Source organism: Aethalodelphis obliquidens, unplaced genomic scaffold (assembly GCF_003676395.1).
Source record: "Aethalodelphis obliquidens isolate GAN/ISIS:26980383/991018 unplaced genomic scaffold, ASM367639v1 scaffold9, whole genome shotgun sequence".
Classification (NCBI taxonomy): Eukaryota; Metazoa; Chordata; class Mammalia; order Artiodactyla; family Delphinidae; genus Aethalodelphis; species Aethalodelphis obliquidens.
The window spans coordinates 52,515,888-52,529,061 of NW_020837953.1; positions in this window are offsets into that span (position 1 = coordinate 52,515,888).

Genomic DNA, 13,174 nt, shown 5'->3' on the forward strand with positions numbered 1-13,174 from the left:
GTTAGCCCGAGCAGCAGAGAGATCCCAAAGGCCCAACTACTTTCCGTAACGATCCCGGTGGCTGTGCTGGAAAGTCACAGCGTCAAGGGCTGTCCCTGGGCTCCCGGCACTTGGCCTTACTCCACCCTGGGAGCTGGGCTCTGTGACCCAGAGGCTGTCCTCCAAGGATGGACGAGGCCAGACGGCTGAGTCACCGCTGCAGAAATCTCCAGGGTGTGCAGCCGCACAACTGCAGGGGGCGCCGTGCCCACCACACGGGGGACCCAGAGGAGGGTACGGCCCCCAGGAGCCTCCGTGGGCCTGGATCACTGTGGTCACGATGGGGGAACCAGAAATCCGCCGCGAGCCCCTGGAGAGGGACAGGGCATCTGGCAGCCAGTCTTGGGAGCATCGGTGACCTCCAACCCTAACCCAACCCTCCAGCCCCCAGCCCCTCCTTGGGATTGTTAGGACGCCCACCCACCCCGATGCCCACTCAGGTGTCCACATTTGTGTGGGGGTGGGGCAGGGCACAGGCCTCCGGTGGGGGCCACATTGCGGGGAGCCTGAGGCATTGCCATTGGCTGGGAGTGGAAGAGGGGCTGCTGGCGCTGACCCCCTCCTCAGGCTCACACCCTGCCCCCCTCGCGCTGCCTGGGCCGGCGGGAGCAGGGGCACGCATCCGAACCACGGGGCTTAGCCGAGAGATGTCAGGCTGGGGCTGATGGGCGCAGTGTCGCCAGACTTCAGAAGCTCCCAGAAGGACGAGGGGCCACCAGAGGGAGCCGTGGCCCCTCGAGGGCCGGGACGCAGTGGGGACCAAAGGGGCCCTGCTCAGCTCTGCCAGGAAGGGGGATGGATGCGGGAGGAGCCCCGCCCCTGGAAGGGGGGCGGCCGAGGGGCCGACTGACCGATCGCCTGGCCTGAGGCAGAAGTAAACCTCCTCTGAGTTTCTGGCCGGCGTGGGCTGCCTGTGGCTCTGATCCTGTTGTCACCAGGTGGGGACACTTTCCCACCAGTTCAGACGCTCCACGCAGACTCAGAGACACCTGGGCACAGTCTGTGTCTGTCTCACTCAGAGTTAAAAGACCACACGGTTTTCTGTGGGAGTTTTCTCAAGGCTGCTCTACCAGGCAGCCGCCCTGGGGCAAGGGAGACCCCCCTGTCATAGACAATTATTTCGGGAAACTTGAGGTCCCGGCGGGAGGCCACCCCAGCTGACCAAAGCTGCCTGCTCTTAGCCCAGGGTCAGAAAGGTCAGGAAGCAGCCGAGCTTTGCCCATGTGCAGCGTGGCCTGGGAGCGAGTGCCCCCAGGAAGCAAAAGCCATTTTTTTTTTTTTTTTTTTTTTTGTGGTACGCGGGCCTCTCACTGTTGTGGCCTCTCCCGTTGCGGAGCACAGGCTCCGGACGCGCAAGCTCAGCGGCCATGGCTCACGGGCCCAGCTGCTCCGCGGCATGTGGGATCCTCCCGGATGGGGGCACGAACCCGCGTCCCCTGCATCGGCAGGCGGACCCTCAATCACTGCGCCACCAGGAAAGCCCGCGAAAGCCATTTTGACGGTCTCCTCTGGTGCATCACTTTGAAGAGGACGATTCTGGTCTGGCTGACCGCCCACCCCTGCCCTTGCAGTGACCACTCAGCACTCTCCTTGCCTGTTCTGCCTAAGTCTCGAGTACAGGAAAAATGAGCCAGAGCAAGGCTGGGCCCTGTGCCGGAGGGATGACCGAGGGGGCCTTGGCAGGGTTTGCATGCGTCCCACCCCTTGGTTTCCAACAAATGGTCAGTTGAGATCTTCCCTTTGCCTCTGCCAGCCCAGGCTGGGTACAAGGACGCTCTGGCGCCTCTGAGCTCTGATGATGGCCACCTCGAGGCCCTGAGCTGGGGGGGTCACTCCTAGCGGAGCAGCTGTGGCTGCAGCAGGACCTGGCTCCTGCCCTGTGCAGAGGCCCTGGTCCCTCTGAGGCAGCACCCTGACCCTGCAAGGATAGATGTGGTCAAGGGGGTCAGCGGGGCGGGGCCTCTGGCCTCCTCCAAGGGGAGAGGTGTGCTGGTCCTACTGGCTGGGGAGAGGCAGGCACTCAAGCCCTGAAGGGTCAGCGTGGGGCTGTCCCCACAGCACACCAGACCCATGTCATCCCAGCCCAGCGGGTGCCAGGATCACTAGAGAAACCGGTGGCCACCAGACAAATGTTCCAGCCCAGCCCACCTGCTGGGTGCAGATGTTGTCATGGCAGCAGGAGGGTGCGGGGCCAGCGAGACAGGCTCTCCAGGGACAGGGAGGCCCGAACAGGGAGGGGTGCCAGAAGCCCCCCCCACACACTTGGAGACACAGTCAGGCTGGTGGTAGAGCTCGCGGTGAGCTAACCCCCAGCCCCTCAGCCCTGCCTGGGGCTGAGGCCTCCCTGGGCGGGGCAGGCGAGACAAAGGGCCATTGTTCTGTGGCTCCCGGCTACTTCCGGCATGGTGGCCTTCTGGGCGCAGGCTCTCCACACCCCCCAGCGCTCAGCCTCGACCTGGAAGCCAGGCTTCGGTGCCAAGGGATGGTCTTCCTGCTGGGACAGTGCTGGGGCAGGGGGAGGGCCCTGGAGCGCCCCCTGCCCCCCCACATCCCGCCCCAGCCTTGGACTTAGCTCTCAGCCAGCTCCGGGCTCCTCGGGGACACAAGCTCCGAGTCGCCTCACCGGTCCCTGCACTTCCAGTTGGGACAGGCCATGTCTCCTCTGCACAGGCCCTGAGTTTTCTGCAGGCTCCTCAGGCCCACCTCCTTGCAAGCAGAGCAAACACCTGGGGCAGGTGTGGCTAGACGCTGGGGCTGCCTGTTAGCCCCACATGGGCCTGCTTGGGCGGCTGTCCCTGGGGTCAGCACCCCCCATGGCGGGGGACAAGCTCTGTCGCTCACCCGTCCTTGGCCCTCCACCGAGTCAAGCGTGTTGCCCTGGACTGGGGAGGGGCCGTGGCTAATTTTGCCTTTGGCCACTGCAGTTGACACTGCCCTAGATGACAGGCAGCTTCGTGTCAGGAAACTGGGAGAATGGTCTAGTCAAAGGTCCAGTAGGGCAGGACCCTGGTGTTTGGGGTTCGGACTTGGAGGTTCTGCCCAGGAAAAGGGCTCTCCCCGTGGGGCACCCGCTCTCTCTCTTCAGGGGCACCCGTTGCCACCCCTGCCCACACTGAGCTGTCTGATGCAGCAGAGACCCCCTCCCACCTTGGCAGGAAGGCCGTGCAGGGGCCGCTGTGTTCCAGGGTGGGGGTGGGGCTGCAGCACCTGCACCCCTAGACCTGCTCTCCGGTCGCTTCCTGCCCCTGATCTGCGGGGCCAGGTGTCTCCTTGCCCAGGCCGCTCCCTCCCACTGTGCTGACAGTTGAGCACAGCCTGGGCCTGGTGCAGGAGGTTGGGCCCTGCCATAATTAACTGCTGCACAGAGAGGGGACCCTCTTTCACCGGCCTTTTGATCTCTCCACCCCTTCTGGCCTCAGCTCCTCCCACCTGGCCCAAGGGTTGGCCGCCCCAAGCTCAGGGCGAGAGGGTTCAAGCCAGGAAGCTCGGCCCACTCTCACTGCAGGTCCCTCCTCAGCTGCACCGAGGTGCCCTGGGGGCCTGGTGGTGCCCACGGGCGGGGTTAGGGTTAGCCCAGTGCTGGGACTTCTCTCTGGCCCTCCTGGACGTGTCCTGGCCACCTCGTCCCCGCCTTCCCGCCCTGGGCCACGCTCTCAGACCCCAGCGCTCAGGCAGGGCCTGGTGGCAACACCTGCAGACCGTGCCAATGCTGTGGCATGCTCCCGCACCCGGATTCGGCCTTGACCTTGACCCCCTGTTCCTGAGACCTGGAAGCATCTGTGTCGTCTCAAGGCCTGTCTCCCTGAGGGACACACCTGGTCACCGTGTCCAGAAAACGCTGGGCCAGAAGTCCGAAGCCCTGCGTCCATTATTCTTAGACGTATTGAGGCCCCCAGAGGCCGCTAGGGGCCCAATCCAGTGGTCAGCCCCTTGGACCTCCCTGGCCAGCTTGTCAGCAGCTGGCCACTCTGCTCGTAGAGCCTCTGTCCGACTCGGCCACCTGAGACCAAGGCACCCTGGGAGCCAGTGGGTGGGGTTCTGGTGCTGTGGGGATGGAGGGAGCAGGTACACCCTGTTGGGGTCTACAGCTAGGGAGGACCCAGAACTGTGGAGTTCAGAAATAGTTGAAATTAAAATATAAGGCAATAAAAACGTTCCGCTGGTGGAGAAACCTCAGCCGGGTGAGCGAGGCCACGTCACCTGGTGATGTGAGAGCAGGTGCCCCGATGTGATGTGATGAGAAGGGCGGCGCCTCCGTGGCTCCTCCCCAAGGCCCTGACCCCAGTCGAAGTGTGAGAAAAACATGAGACAAACCCCAACAACAGAGGGGCAGTCGACCCACACCTGGCCAGCACTCCTGCGCACGGCCAAGGTCACAAAAACCAAAGGCATCTGAGGCCTGTCGCTGCCAGAGGAGCCCGAGGACACGTGACGACTGAATGTCATGTGGGGTCCAGGATGTGACGAGGACACGAGGGGAAACTGAGGAAACCTGAGTGAGGTGGGGCTCGAGCTCGTGGAAACGTGCCTACGTGGGATCACTGTGACACTGACAGTGGGGAAAGCTGGTTGTAGGCCTACGGGAATTTGCAATGGCTCTGCACATCTGAAACTATTGGAAATAAAGCTGGCCAGGCAGGAGGGCCAGCCCTGGGAGCAGGTCCTGGAGGGGACAGATTTGGGGAGCTGGGAGGCCCTTCAGCCGGGGGCCCCAGGTGTCAGGCTGAGCGCACAGGTGTTGCCTACAGATTCCGGTGGAGCAGACGGGCCGGGAGCCACCCCAGGTGCCACAGGCCCCGTCCTCCAACACACCGTGAGCTATGAGGATCTGGACCAGGGCACCTGCACACCAAACCAAGGGCCCGTCCAAGGATGTGCAGGGACCTCAGGGCCGTGGGCACTTAGTAAGAGCCGCGTGCCAATGCTCCTGGGCCACAGGGGTTCACAGTCATCCATTTGAGGGGCTCCGGCCAGAAGCAGAGCTGCAGGGTGGGCTCTGGCAGGGCAACCTCGGCACAGAGGGAAATGACTCAGGCAAACTCCACGGGCAGTGCTGCCCCTGCAGCCGCCTGGTCCGTGCATGCCTCCTCTCACCTCTGACCTCTGGGAGGTCCAGAGGGGACTCTGGAGACGAGGCCTGATGCAGACAGCTGCCTATGGGCTCCCACGCACCCCTCGCCCAGAGGCTCCGAGCAAAGCCTGGCCCAGGGTCTGAGGGCCTGTGGGTGGCCCTTTTGTCTTGGGAGAGCTGACCACAGAGCTGGGGCCTTGTCTGGACCCGCTGGCGGGGTGGCAAGGGGCATCCTACCCACCTCCCCCATAGCCCCACAGCTCAGGACCCCTAGGAGCCCCCAGGCCAGAGAGGCTGGGGCGGGGCCCTGGCGGGGTGGGGCCCGACCCCGCGGCTGGGAAGACCAGCTGACCCCAGCCTCGTGACGTCCAGCCTTTCCCAGCCTCCTCTCTGCTTGGCCCCTGTTTCTAACTGCCTGCTGGCTTGGCTGGCCAGGTGGGAGATCCGCCTCTACCAGAGGCCTCTCATTGGCAAGGCTGTGTCCAGCAGGCCCCGGGCACTGAGGGCCCCAAGCGGAGCCAGGCTGAGGGGCTGCTGGGCCCTCAGTGACGCCTCCTTCCGGCTCCTCTGGCCCTGACTGCGCAGGGTGGTGACGGCCGCGCAGGGCCCTGGGGGGACAGGCACGGCTCGAGTCTGCCCTGCCAGCACTGAGTGGCTTCAGGCTGATGCCAGGACCCTGGCAGGCAGCCGCCTGCCCTCTCCTGGCCTGCAGGGCCCATGCTTGGCCCACCCTGGCCTGGGGTCCAGCCCTCAGAGCGGCAGCAGGCCCAGTGACTCAGCAGACCCCAGGAAGAAACAAAGAGCCTGGGTGCAGTGGGGCCCTTGGCGCTGGGGCTGGAATGACCTGGGCACCTGCATTCGCTGCCCATCGGGTGTGGCCAGCCTGAGGTCACGCCCTTGCCTCAGGAGACCGGAAGCTCAGCCCCAGCTGCCCCACCCTCGGCCAAAGCCAGAGATTCCGAACGTCACTGTCTCCCAGAGAGCCCACTTCCATGGGTGTCAGTCCCAAGCCCAGCACTCAAGAAAGGAGGGGTGGCCCTTTCCGCTCAGCCCCTCCCCAGGGGCTGGCACTGAAAGCGACCCCCATCTGGCCGGGTGCAACAGGGGTCTCAGACCCAGGGGTGGCCTGGCTGGGGAGCCCCAGGCCTCCGCCGATGTCCCTCTGCCGGCCCTGCAGGAGCCCTCTGGAGAAGGGCCACAGCCCTCCCACTCGACAGATCCACTGAGGCCCCTGTTTCTCCACCATTCAGCAGGGCCTGGAGCAGCGGGGGTGGGGGGTTGCCCCTGCAGCCCCAGCTCCATCGCCAGCCGTCAGGCATCGCTTGGCCTCCTTCGGGATCTCAGACCAGGCCCCAGGCCTCGTCCTTGTTCCAGGTGGGGGAGTGCCAGGTGCCCTTCTCACAGCCTTGGGGCCACTGCAGCCCCCAAACCAACGTCTTTATCCTTTCACACGGAGCCCCAGACTCCCTGGCCACCCGCAGCCTGACCCCCAACATGGCAGCCCGGTCCCCCAGCCGCCAAGGCCCTCTCCTGCCTGGGCCTCCCTCCCCCACCCCATTCAGCTTCCGGGGCCCTCGGGTCACGCCCGCCCCCGGATCTCTGGACGCCTTTAGCCCAGACTGAACGTTGCGCCTTCGCGGCCACGCGGTCTTAATTCCTGGATGGTGTCAGTGGTGGCCTCTCACTCCCTGCTTCCTGCCAAGGGTCCTGACGCCTTACCTGGGCGACAGTGACCTCAGAGCTCCCTGCAGCTCCCCGCCGCCCCACCTCCCCACCCCACCGGGCCCAGGCCTGCTGAGCCCGGGGAGGGCCCAGCACTGTTTGGGGTCTTGTTTTGTTCAGTCTTTCCTTCCTGGCATTTTTACCCTTTTTATTTAGAAATAACTCCAAACTTACAGAAAAGTGGCAAGTACAATACAAATCAGTCAGCTTGGGTGACTGTAGCCAATGGCCACAGCCCGGGCAGTGTAGACAGACACTGTTCCTCACAGAACCGGGGCTGGGGGGCCCAAGGTCCGGGTGCCGGCAGATCCGGTCTCTGGTGAGGGCCCTTCCTGGCCTGCAGACGGCCGCCTTCTTGCGGTCCTCCTGGCCTTGCCTTGGTGTGTGAGCAGGGAGGGGGGTCTCTGTCTTCCTCTTGTTATCAGGGCACCGATCCCCTCATGCGTCCCCCTCACCCTGATCACCTCCCTGAGGCCCCACCTGCAGACAACATCACGCTGGGGGTCAGGGCTTTGACACAAGGATTCGGGGGGCACAGCCCACAGCAAATACCGTTTCTTTCTTCTAGGACATTCGAGAGAGAGTTGCTAGCCGGACACCCCTCACCCCTGACACTTGTGTCTTTGTCCGATGAACAAGGACCCCCCCAAAACACAGCCGCTGAGCCCAGGAGGTCCCATCGCCCCACCCCATGTCCTCTGCCTCTGCCGTGTCTAATAGACACTGAGCTTCCTGGACTCTGCCGCCCCAGCCCTGGGAGGGCTGGCTGTGCCTTGACAGCGCCCCGGCCCCAGCACCGTCCGCTCTGACTGCTGCCGTCTCTCCTGGGTCAGCGCCATGGCCCCGGCTGCCCCTGCATCTGCCCTTGCAAGCCGCCGGCTCAGCGGAGTCGAGACACACCGGCCCCTGCCCCCCGCCAGCGCCCACCCCCCGTGGCCCCTCACGCCCACCCTGGGCGTCTTTGCCCCACGTGACCTCTCAGTGAGCCTCGGCACCTGCTGCCTGGAGCCCGGCCCGCACCACCCCCCGGCAGCCGCACCCAGACGGCGTTCGTCAGTTATGTGCCCCGTGGGACGTGGGTCTGGCCTCATTCACAGCTAACCAGGCGCCTGGGCGCGGCTGCCCCCATGGGTGGGCAGGTGATGGCTGAGTGAGTGAGTGACGCCGGAGTTCCCACCACTTGGAGGGGACACGCAAGGCTGCGCAGGCCCAGCTCCGGGCCGGAGCAGAGGGGATGGGAGGGTGGGTCTCTGCGCCCCTCCCCCACTGGCGCCAGGTGCCAGGGACGGTCTTGGTGTTTCCCCACAAGGAGGTGAAGCGACAGCGAAGCGTCCAAGGCCGAATTTCCACTAGGGCTGGCTTTACTTAAAAGTGGCCTTAGGGCTTCCCTTGTGGCTCAGTGGTTGGGAGTCTGCCTGCCGACGCAGGGGACACGGGTTCGTGCCCCGGTCCGGGAAGATCCCACATGCCGCGGAGCGGCTGGGCCCGTGAGCCATGGCCGCTGGGTCTGCGCGTCCAGAGCCTGTGCTCCGCAACGGGAGAGGCCACAGCAGTGAGAAGCCCGCGTACCGCTAAAAAAAAAAAAAAAAAAAGTGGCCTTGGACTTCCGGCCTCTCCCACAGGCTGGCCTTCCCGGCTCTGGCCCCACAGGGCAGGCAGGGGCAGGAGAGAGTCCCCCTCTGAGGCGGGCAGGGATGGGGTGGGCACCCGGGAAGGGCCCTGGATCGTGAGGGACGCTTGCCCCTCCTGGCGCCCACATTCCAGTGGCCCCACCACCCACAGGGGCGACTTTGCCTCCTGGGGAGCCTGAGAGGGGCGCACCCTGCCCCTTCTCCCACCGCCCCACTCCGCTCTGCTCTCCACCCCTCACGGGGACCGGGCGGCCACACCCAGGCCAGCAGGATGGGCAGCAGCCTTTGTGCAGGTGGTTCTGATTTGCGTCCCAAATCATCAGCTGCAGCCACCATTAGCATCTAATTCGCATGAAGATTCCCAGATTCAGGGGAGAGGGTGGGGGCTCCTCAACCAGGGTGGACTGATGACGGGGGAGCTTGCCCACCAGCCCCCAGACAGCAGGGAGGGTGATGGGCTCCTAGGGGACATCTTCTCCCTCGTCCCCTCACTGCTCTGAATGGGGTCCCGGGCCAGCAGGACCCCCGTCTGGACTGGTGCTGGCCCAGGAGCTCCCCAGCTGTGCCCGCAGGGGTCTGCAGCCTCCTTGGCGTCCAGCCTCTGATCCTTGCCTGGCTCAGCCCACGTGGCTGCCCGCAGTGCAGACTCTCCCCTCTCACCCTGACCCACCCTCTCGAGCGGCAGTCAGAGCCCCGAGTGCCCACCGTTCGCAGCTCAGGCCCCACTGCCCGCTCCGTCTAGCTCTACCCGACCCTCGTCCCACCCCAGCCATAGCCTTCTGGGGGATTTCCTGGACGGTGGACACGCTGCCCTTCCTCTGGGAGGGTCCCCTTCTCTCTCCCTGTTAGCTCCCTACCCCCAGCAGGCTGCAGGCCCTGCGAGCCCACTGTCTCCAGCGCTGGCGGGAAGTGAGGGCTCGGAAATCCTGGTCAGAGGAAGGAGGGGGAGGTCAGGTGAGGTCAGCAAGAGGGTCAGGAGGGGGGTCGGGTTGAAGGTCAGTGAGGTCAGCAAGAAGGTCAAGGAGGGGTCAGGCAGGGTCAGCAAGGGGATCATTCTGGGTTGTGCAGCCCCCCGTCCTCCATCCCTTCTTTGGGGTCCCACCTGGGGACCCCTCTTTTCCATTCCCCGGTGGCCCCTTGGCTGTTTCTGCCCTGTTCTCCCTGCAGGGCCCTATTCTACGGGGTCTCCTCTTAGCGGCAGAATGGACAGTGCAGGGGGAGAGACTAGATGGACAGAGCCTCAGCCTGTGCCCTGAGTCAGAGTCAGGTGTGGCCCTGGGGGCGGGGGTGCTGGCAGCTGGCGTAGAAGGGGCATGGGGTCGGTGGAGTGACCTCCAGGGAGGAGGGAGGGCAGAGAGCCACGTCTGCAGTGGGGTGAGGCCACCTTCAACTTTCTGGGCGCCCTTTGGGGAGCAGCTGCCCTGAGCCAGGGGAGGGTCCTGGAGCCACGCCACCTCTGCCCACAAATGCCCGTCTGTGGCCCCTTCTGCCTGGAGGGGGACAGAGCGGGTCCGTCAGAGCCAGACCCTGGGCCGTGCCACCAGGAGGGCGGTGCCACTGGGCGGGGGGTGGTGACGGGGAGTGAGACCCTGGGCTCCTTCTGCTTCTGGGCCCTGGACGCTGGGTCCGGCTACGGGAAGTTTGAGAGGTCTCTAAGGGGTCAGTGGCCGCGGGGGAAGTTGTTCCGGAAGCAGCCCGTAGCTTGGCCCTGGCCCTGAGCAAGTTTGAGCGGCTGCCTCACAGAGGACAGAGGGGGAACCGTCCAGAAGCCCCGAATTTAGCAGCTTGGGCGGCAGCAGGGGAGGAGGGGCCGCTATGGCGATCCCGAGGGAGGCCGAGCCCAGCCCGCGAGGTGGGGGCCCTCACAGCCCTGGAAGCCCAGGCAGTTCTGGCCTGGGCCCGGGGGCCTGCGTGTGCTGGGCGGGGCGCATCCCCGGCCTCAGGGGCTGCCAGGGCCCTTGTGGGGCAGCCTGTCTGATGCAACCCAGTCACCAGGAAAGACAGGCACCAGCTGGGCTGTTGCCACGGTGGGGAGGGCTCTGCCGGTCACCTTCAGCCTCTGGGGAGAGCCCGTCCTCAGCTCCTGCTGGCAGGGCCTGAGCCCACCGGGGGGCCCGGGCGCAGCCAGGCTCCTTCTGTACCTGCAGGTCCTTGGGGCCCCGCTGAGCTGCCCCGGGCCCTGGACCAGCCACCCTCGCTGGGCCTCCTCCCACGGGGGCAGTGAGTTAACAAGGCCACTGGGCCCGCTCGTCCCCTCCGCCTGGGTAATTGGTCTCCAAAGGCAGGGAAGTGTCACTGAGATGCCTGGGGCCGCCTCGGGGGATGGGGCTCAAGAAAAATTACAGCCCTATTTTTCCACTTACTGGAGTCTAATTGTGCTCTGGGGCCACACCCCTGGCACCGAGCGGGTTTGTTTGGGAGATGCACGGGAGGGAAGACTGGCTGCCCTGTTTCCAGGGCAAAGGTGGCCTTCTGAGCCCAGGGCTCATTCAGGGGGTCCCTGAAACAGAGACGGTGGGGGGCAGCCGCCGCGGGGTGAGTCGTGGGGAGGTACCCATGCAGCCCCCGCGGCCCTAGTCTGATGGGATTGGGTGGGGGCGTGTTTCGCAAGGGAGTTTGTTTTTTTAATTGAGCTGAAATTCACATAAAATGAACAACTTTAGAGTGGACGGTTCTGTGGCATTTAGTGTGTTCGCCGTGCTGTGCAGCCACCACCTGCATCTAGTTCCAGAACCCTAAGGAAAACCCACCAGGTAGCCCTCCAGCCTGGGAACCACCACGGTGCCTCCGTTTCCTGGACTCGTGGTGGACACGTCCCGTCCCCATCAATGGACCCCACGTGCCCACAGTTCAGTTTGGTCCCTCTCCCCTGCCCCATGCTGTCGAAGGCTCCAGCAGGAGACCGCCGCCTGCCCTTTGGGCCAGACGGCAGGCGACGTGGCATCCACCCACCTGCCGCTTGTTCATGGTCTGGGCCCTGACGCCCACAGGCAGCAGAGGAGCCTGCGAGGGCCGCAGTGGGGTCTGCAGGGCGCCCTGAGAGCGAGGGGTCCCCGCGTGGATGGGGCCGGTGGGGCGACAGAGGGGGGAGCGGGCAGGGCTGGGGGAAGCAAGGTCCCAGCTTTGGGCAAGTAAGTGCGAGGTGATGGTGAGGCAGTTCAGCTGGGGCCAGGGCAGGAAGCGGGTCTATGGGCCTGGAACCCAGGTGTGGCCCTCAAGGCCGGCCAGCTGACCCCAAGGTGTTGGTGGCTGGAGGACCAGCTCCCATGAGATTCACGGGTATCAGAGCTAATTGGTGCGGAGTCCACTCCCCTGGACATGAGAGCCCAGACCCCTCGCTGGACACGGGGAGGGGCACCAAAAGCTGGGACCCCAAACGTGCGGACAGCAGTTGGGAAAGAATCTGTTAGTTGATATTTTAAGAAAGATGCTGAGAGGTCTGATGACAAGGACCAAGGCTACCGAGCCTGCTTCCCTGGTGGATGCGACTCTGCTTAAAACTACGGCCAGGGGTCTGGAGGGGATGGGTGGTGGCAGGTTGGGGGGGACAGGGAGATGGGGGCTGGGGGGCCGGGGGGCCAGGGGAATGGAGCACAGGAGCCTGGCCGTACTAGGTCTGGGTCTGGCCTGCTCCGAGACACTCAGGAACTCTAGCGCCGGATTTGAGCATCGCTGGTGGGCCCGGGTCTGGGACGTAGGAGCTGGGGAAGGGACAGCCCTGGCCAGAACAGGCCAGCAACGTTACGGGGGGTGGGGGGAGGCAGAGATGGCCCCGGCGGGGAGGTGGGGGGAGGTGGAGGGGCCTGGCAGCATCTGAGGACAGCACCAAGCGGGGGCCAGGGGAGGAAGCCGGGGCCAGGCCAGGAGGGGGAGGAAGGTCACTGTGACCTTGGAGAGGGTGCGGGCTGAGCAGCCGGAGGGAGGAGACTGACGGGAGGGAGGCCGAGAGGGGGCAGGAGTTGGCAGGGCCTCTAAGGTGGGGGGGTTAAAGACGATGGGGTGGGAGAGTGGGGTCCCCAGGAGGCCCCTGAACAGGCCCAGTGGGGCTCCCTCGGAGGAGCATGGCGTTCACCCCGAGGGATGGCTTGGGCCTGACCACATGAGGAAGAGGCTGCCGGATCGTGTTTCCTGCAGCCACGGTCGGTCAGCCGTGGGAGCTGAGGTGCTGCCGGGAGGGGCGGGCACAGGTGGGGCCTGGGGACCAGGGGCAAACCCAACAGAAGCCGTGGGAGGGTGGGGTCCCTCCGTGGGGCAGCCGGGGTCCTGTGCTCCTGAGGCCGCGGCCGCGCTGTGGGGAGTAGCACAGATGACCCTGAGGGGCAGTGAGCGGCAGGTAGTGGGGTGCCCTGCGGGCTGCAGCCCGGAAGGCCAGGCCTGGGGGGTGAGCGGGGCGCTGGGGTCCGAGGGCCCAGTGGAGAGACCCCCGTGGGTGCAGCGAGTGATGAGAGGGTGTGGGAAGGGCCCCTTCGGATAGGGCGGGACGCTTGGCCCACGGAGGTGGGGCTGGGGGCTGGGGGGTGGACATGGTGAGAGCTCTTTGGGAGAACTGCACAGGTGGGGGCCGCAGGAAGAGACAGGCCGGGGGAGGGGACGTGCCGGCGCTCAGCTCTGGACATGGAGGCCTTCGGGGGGCAGGGGGGAAGGTGCAGTTGGAGGGAGAAGCTGGGGCTGCTTTGATGTTGGCGATGAGCCGTGTCCTGCCCGGCCCGAA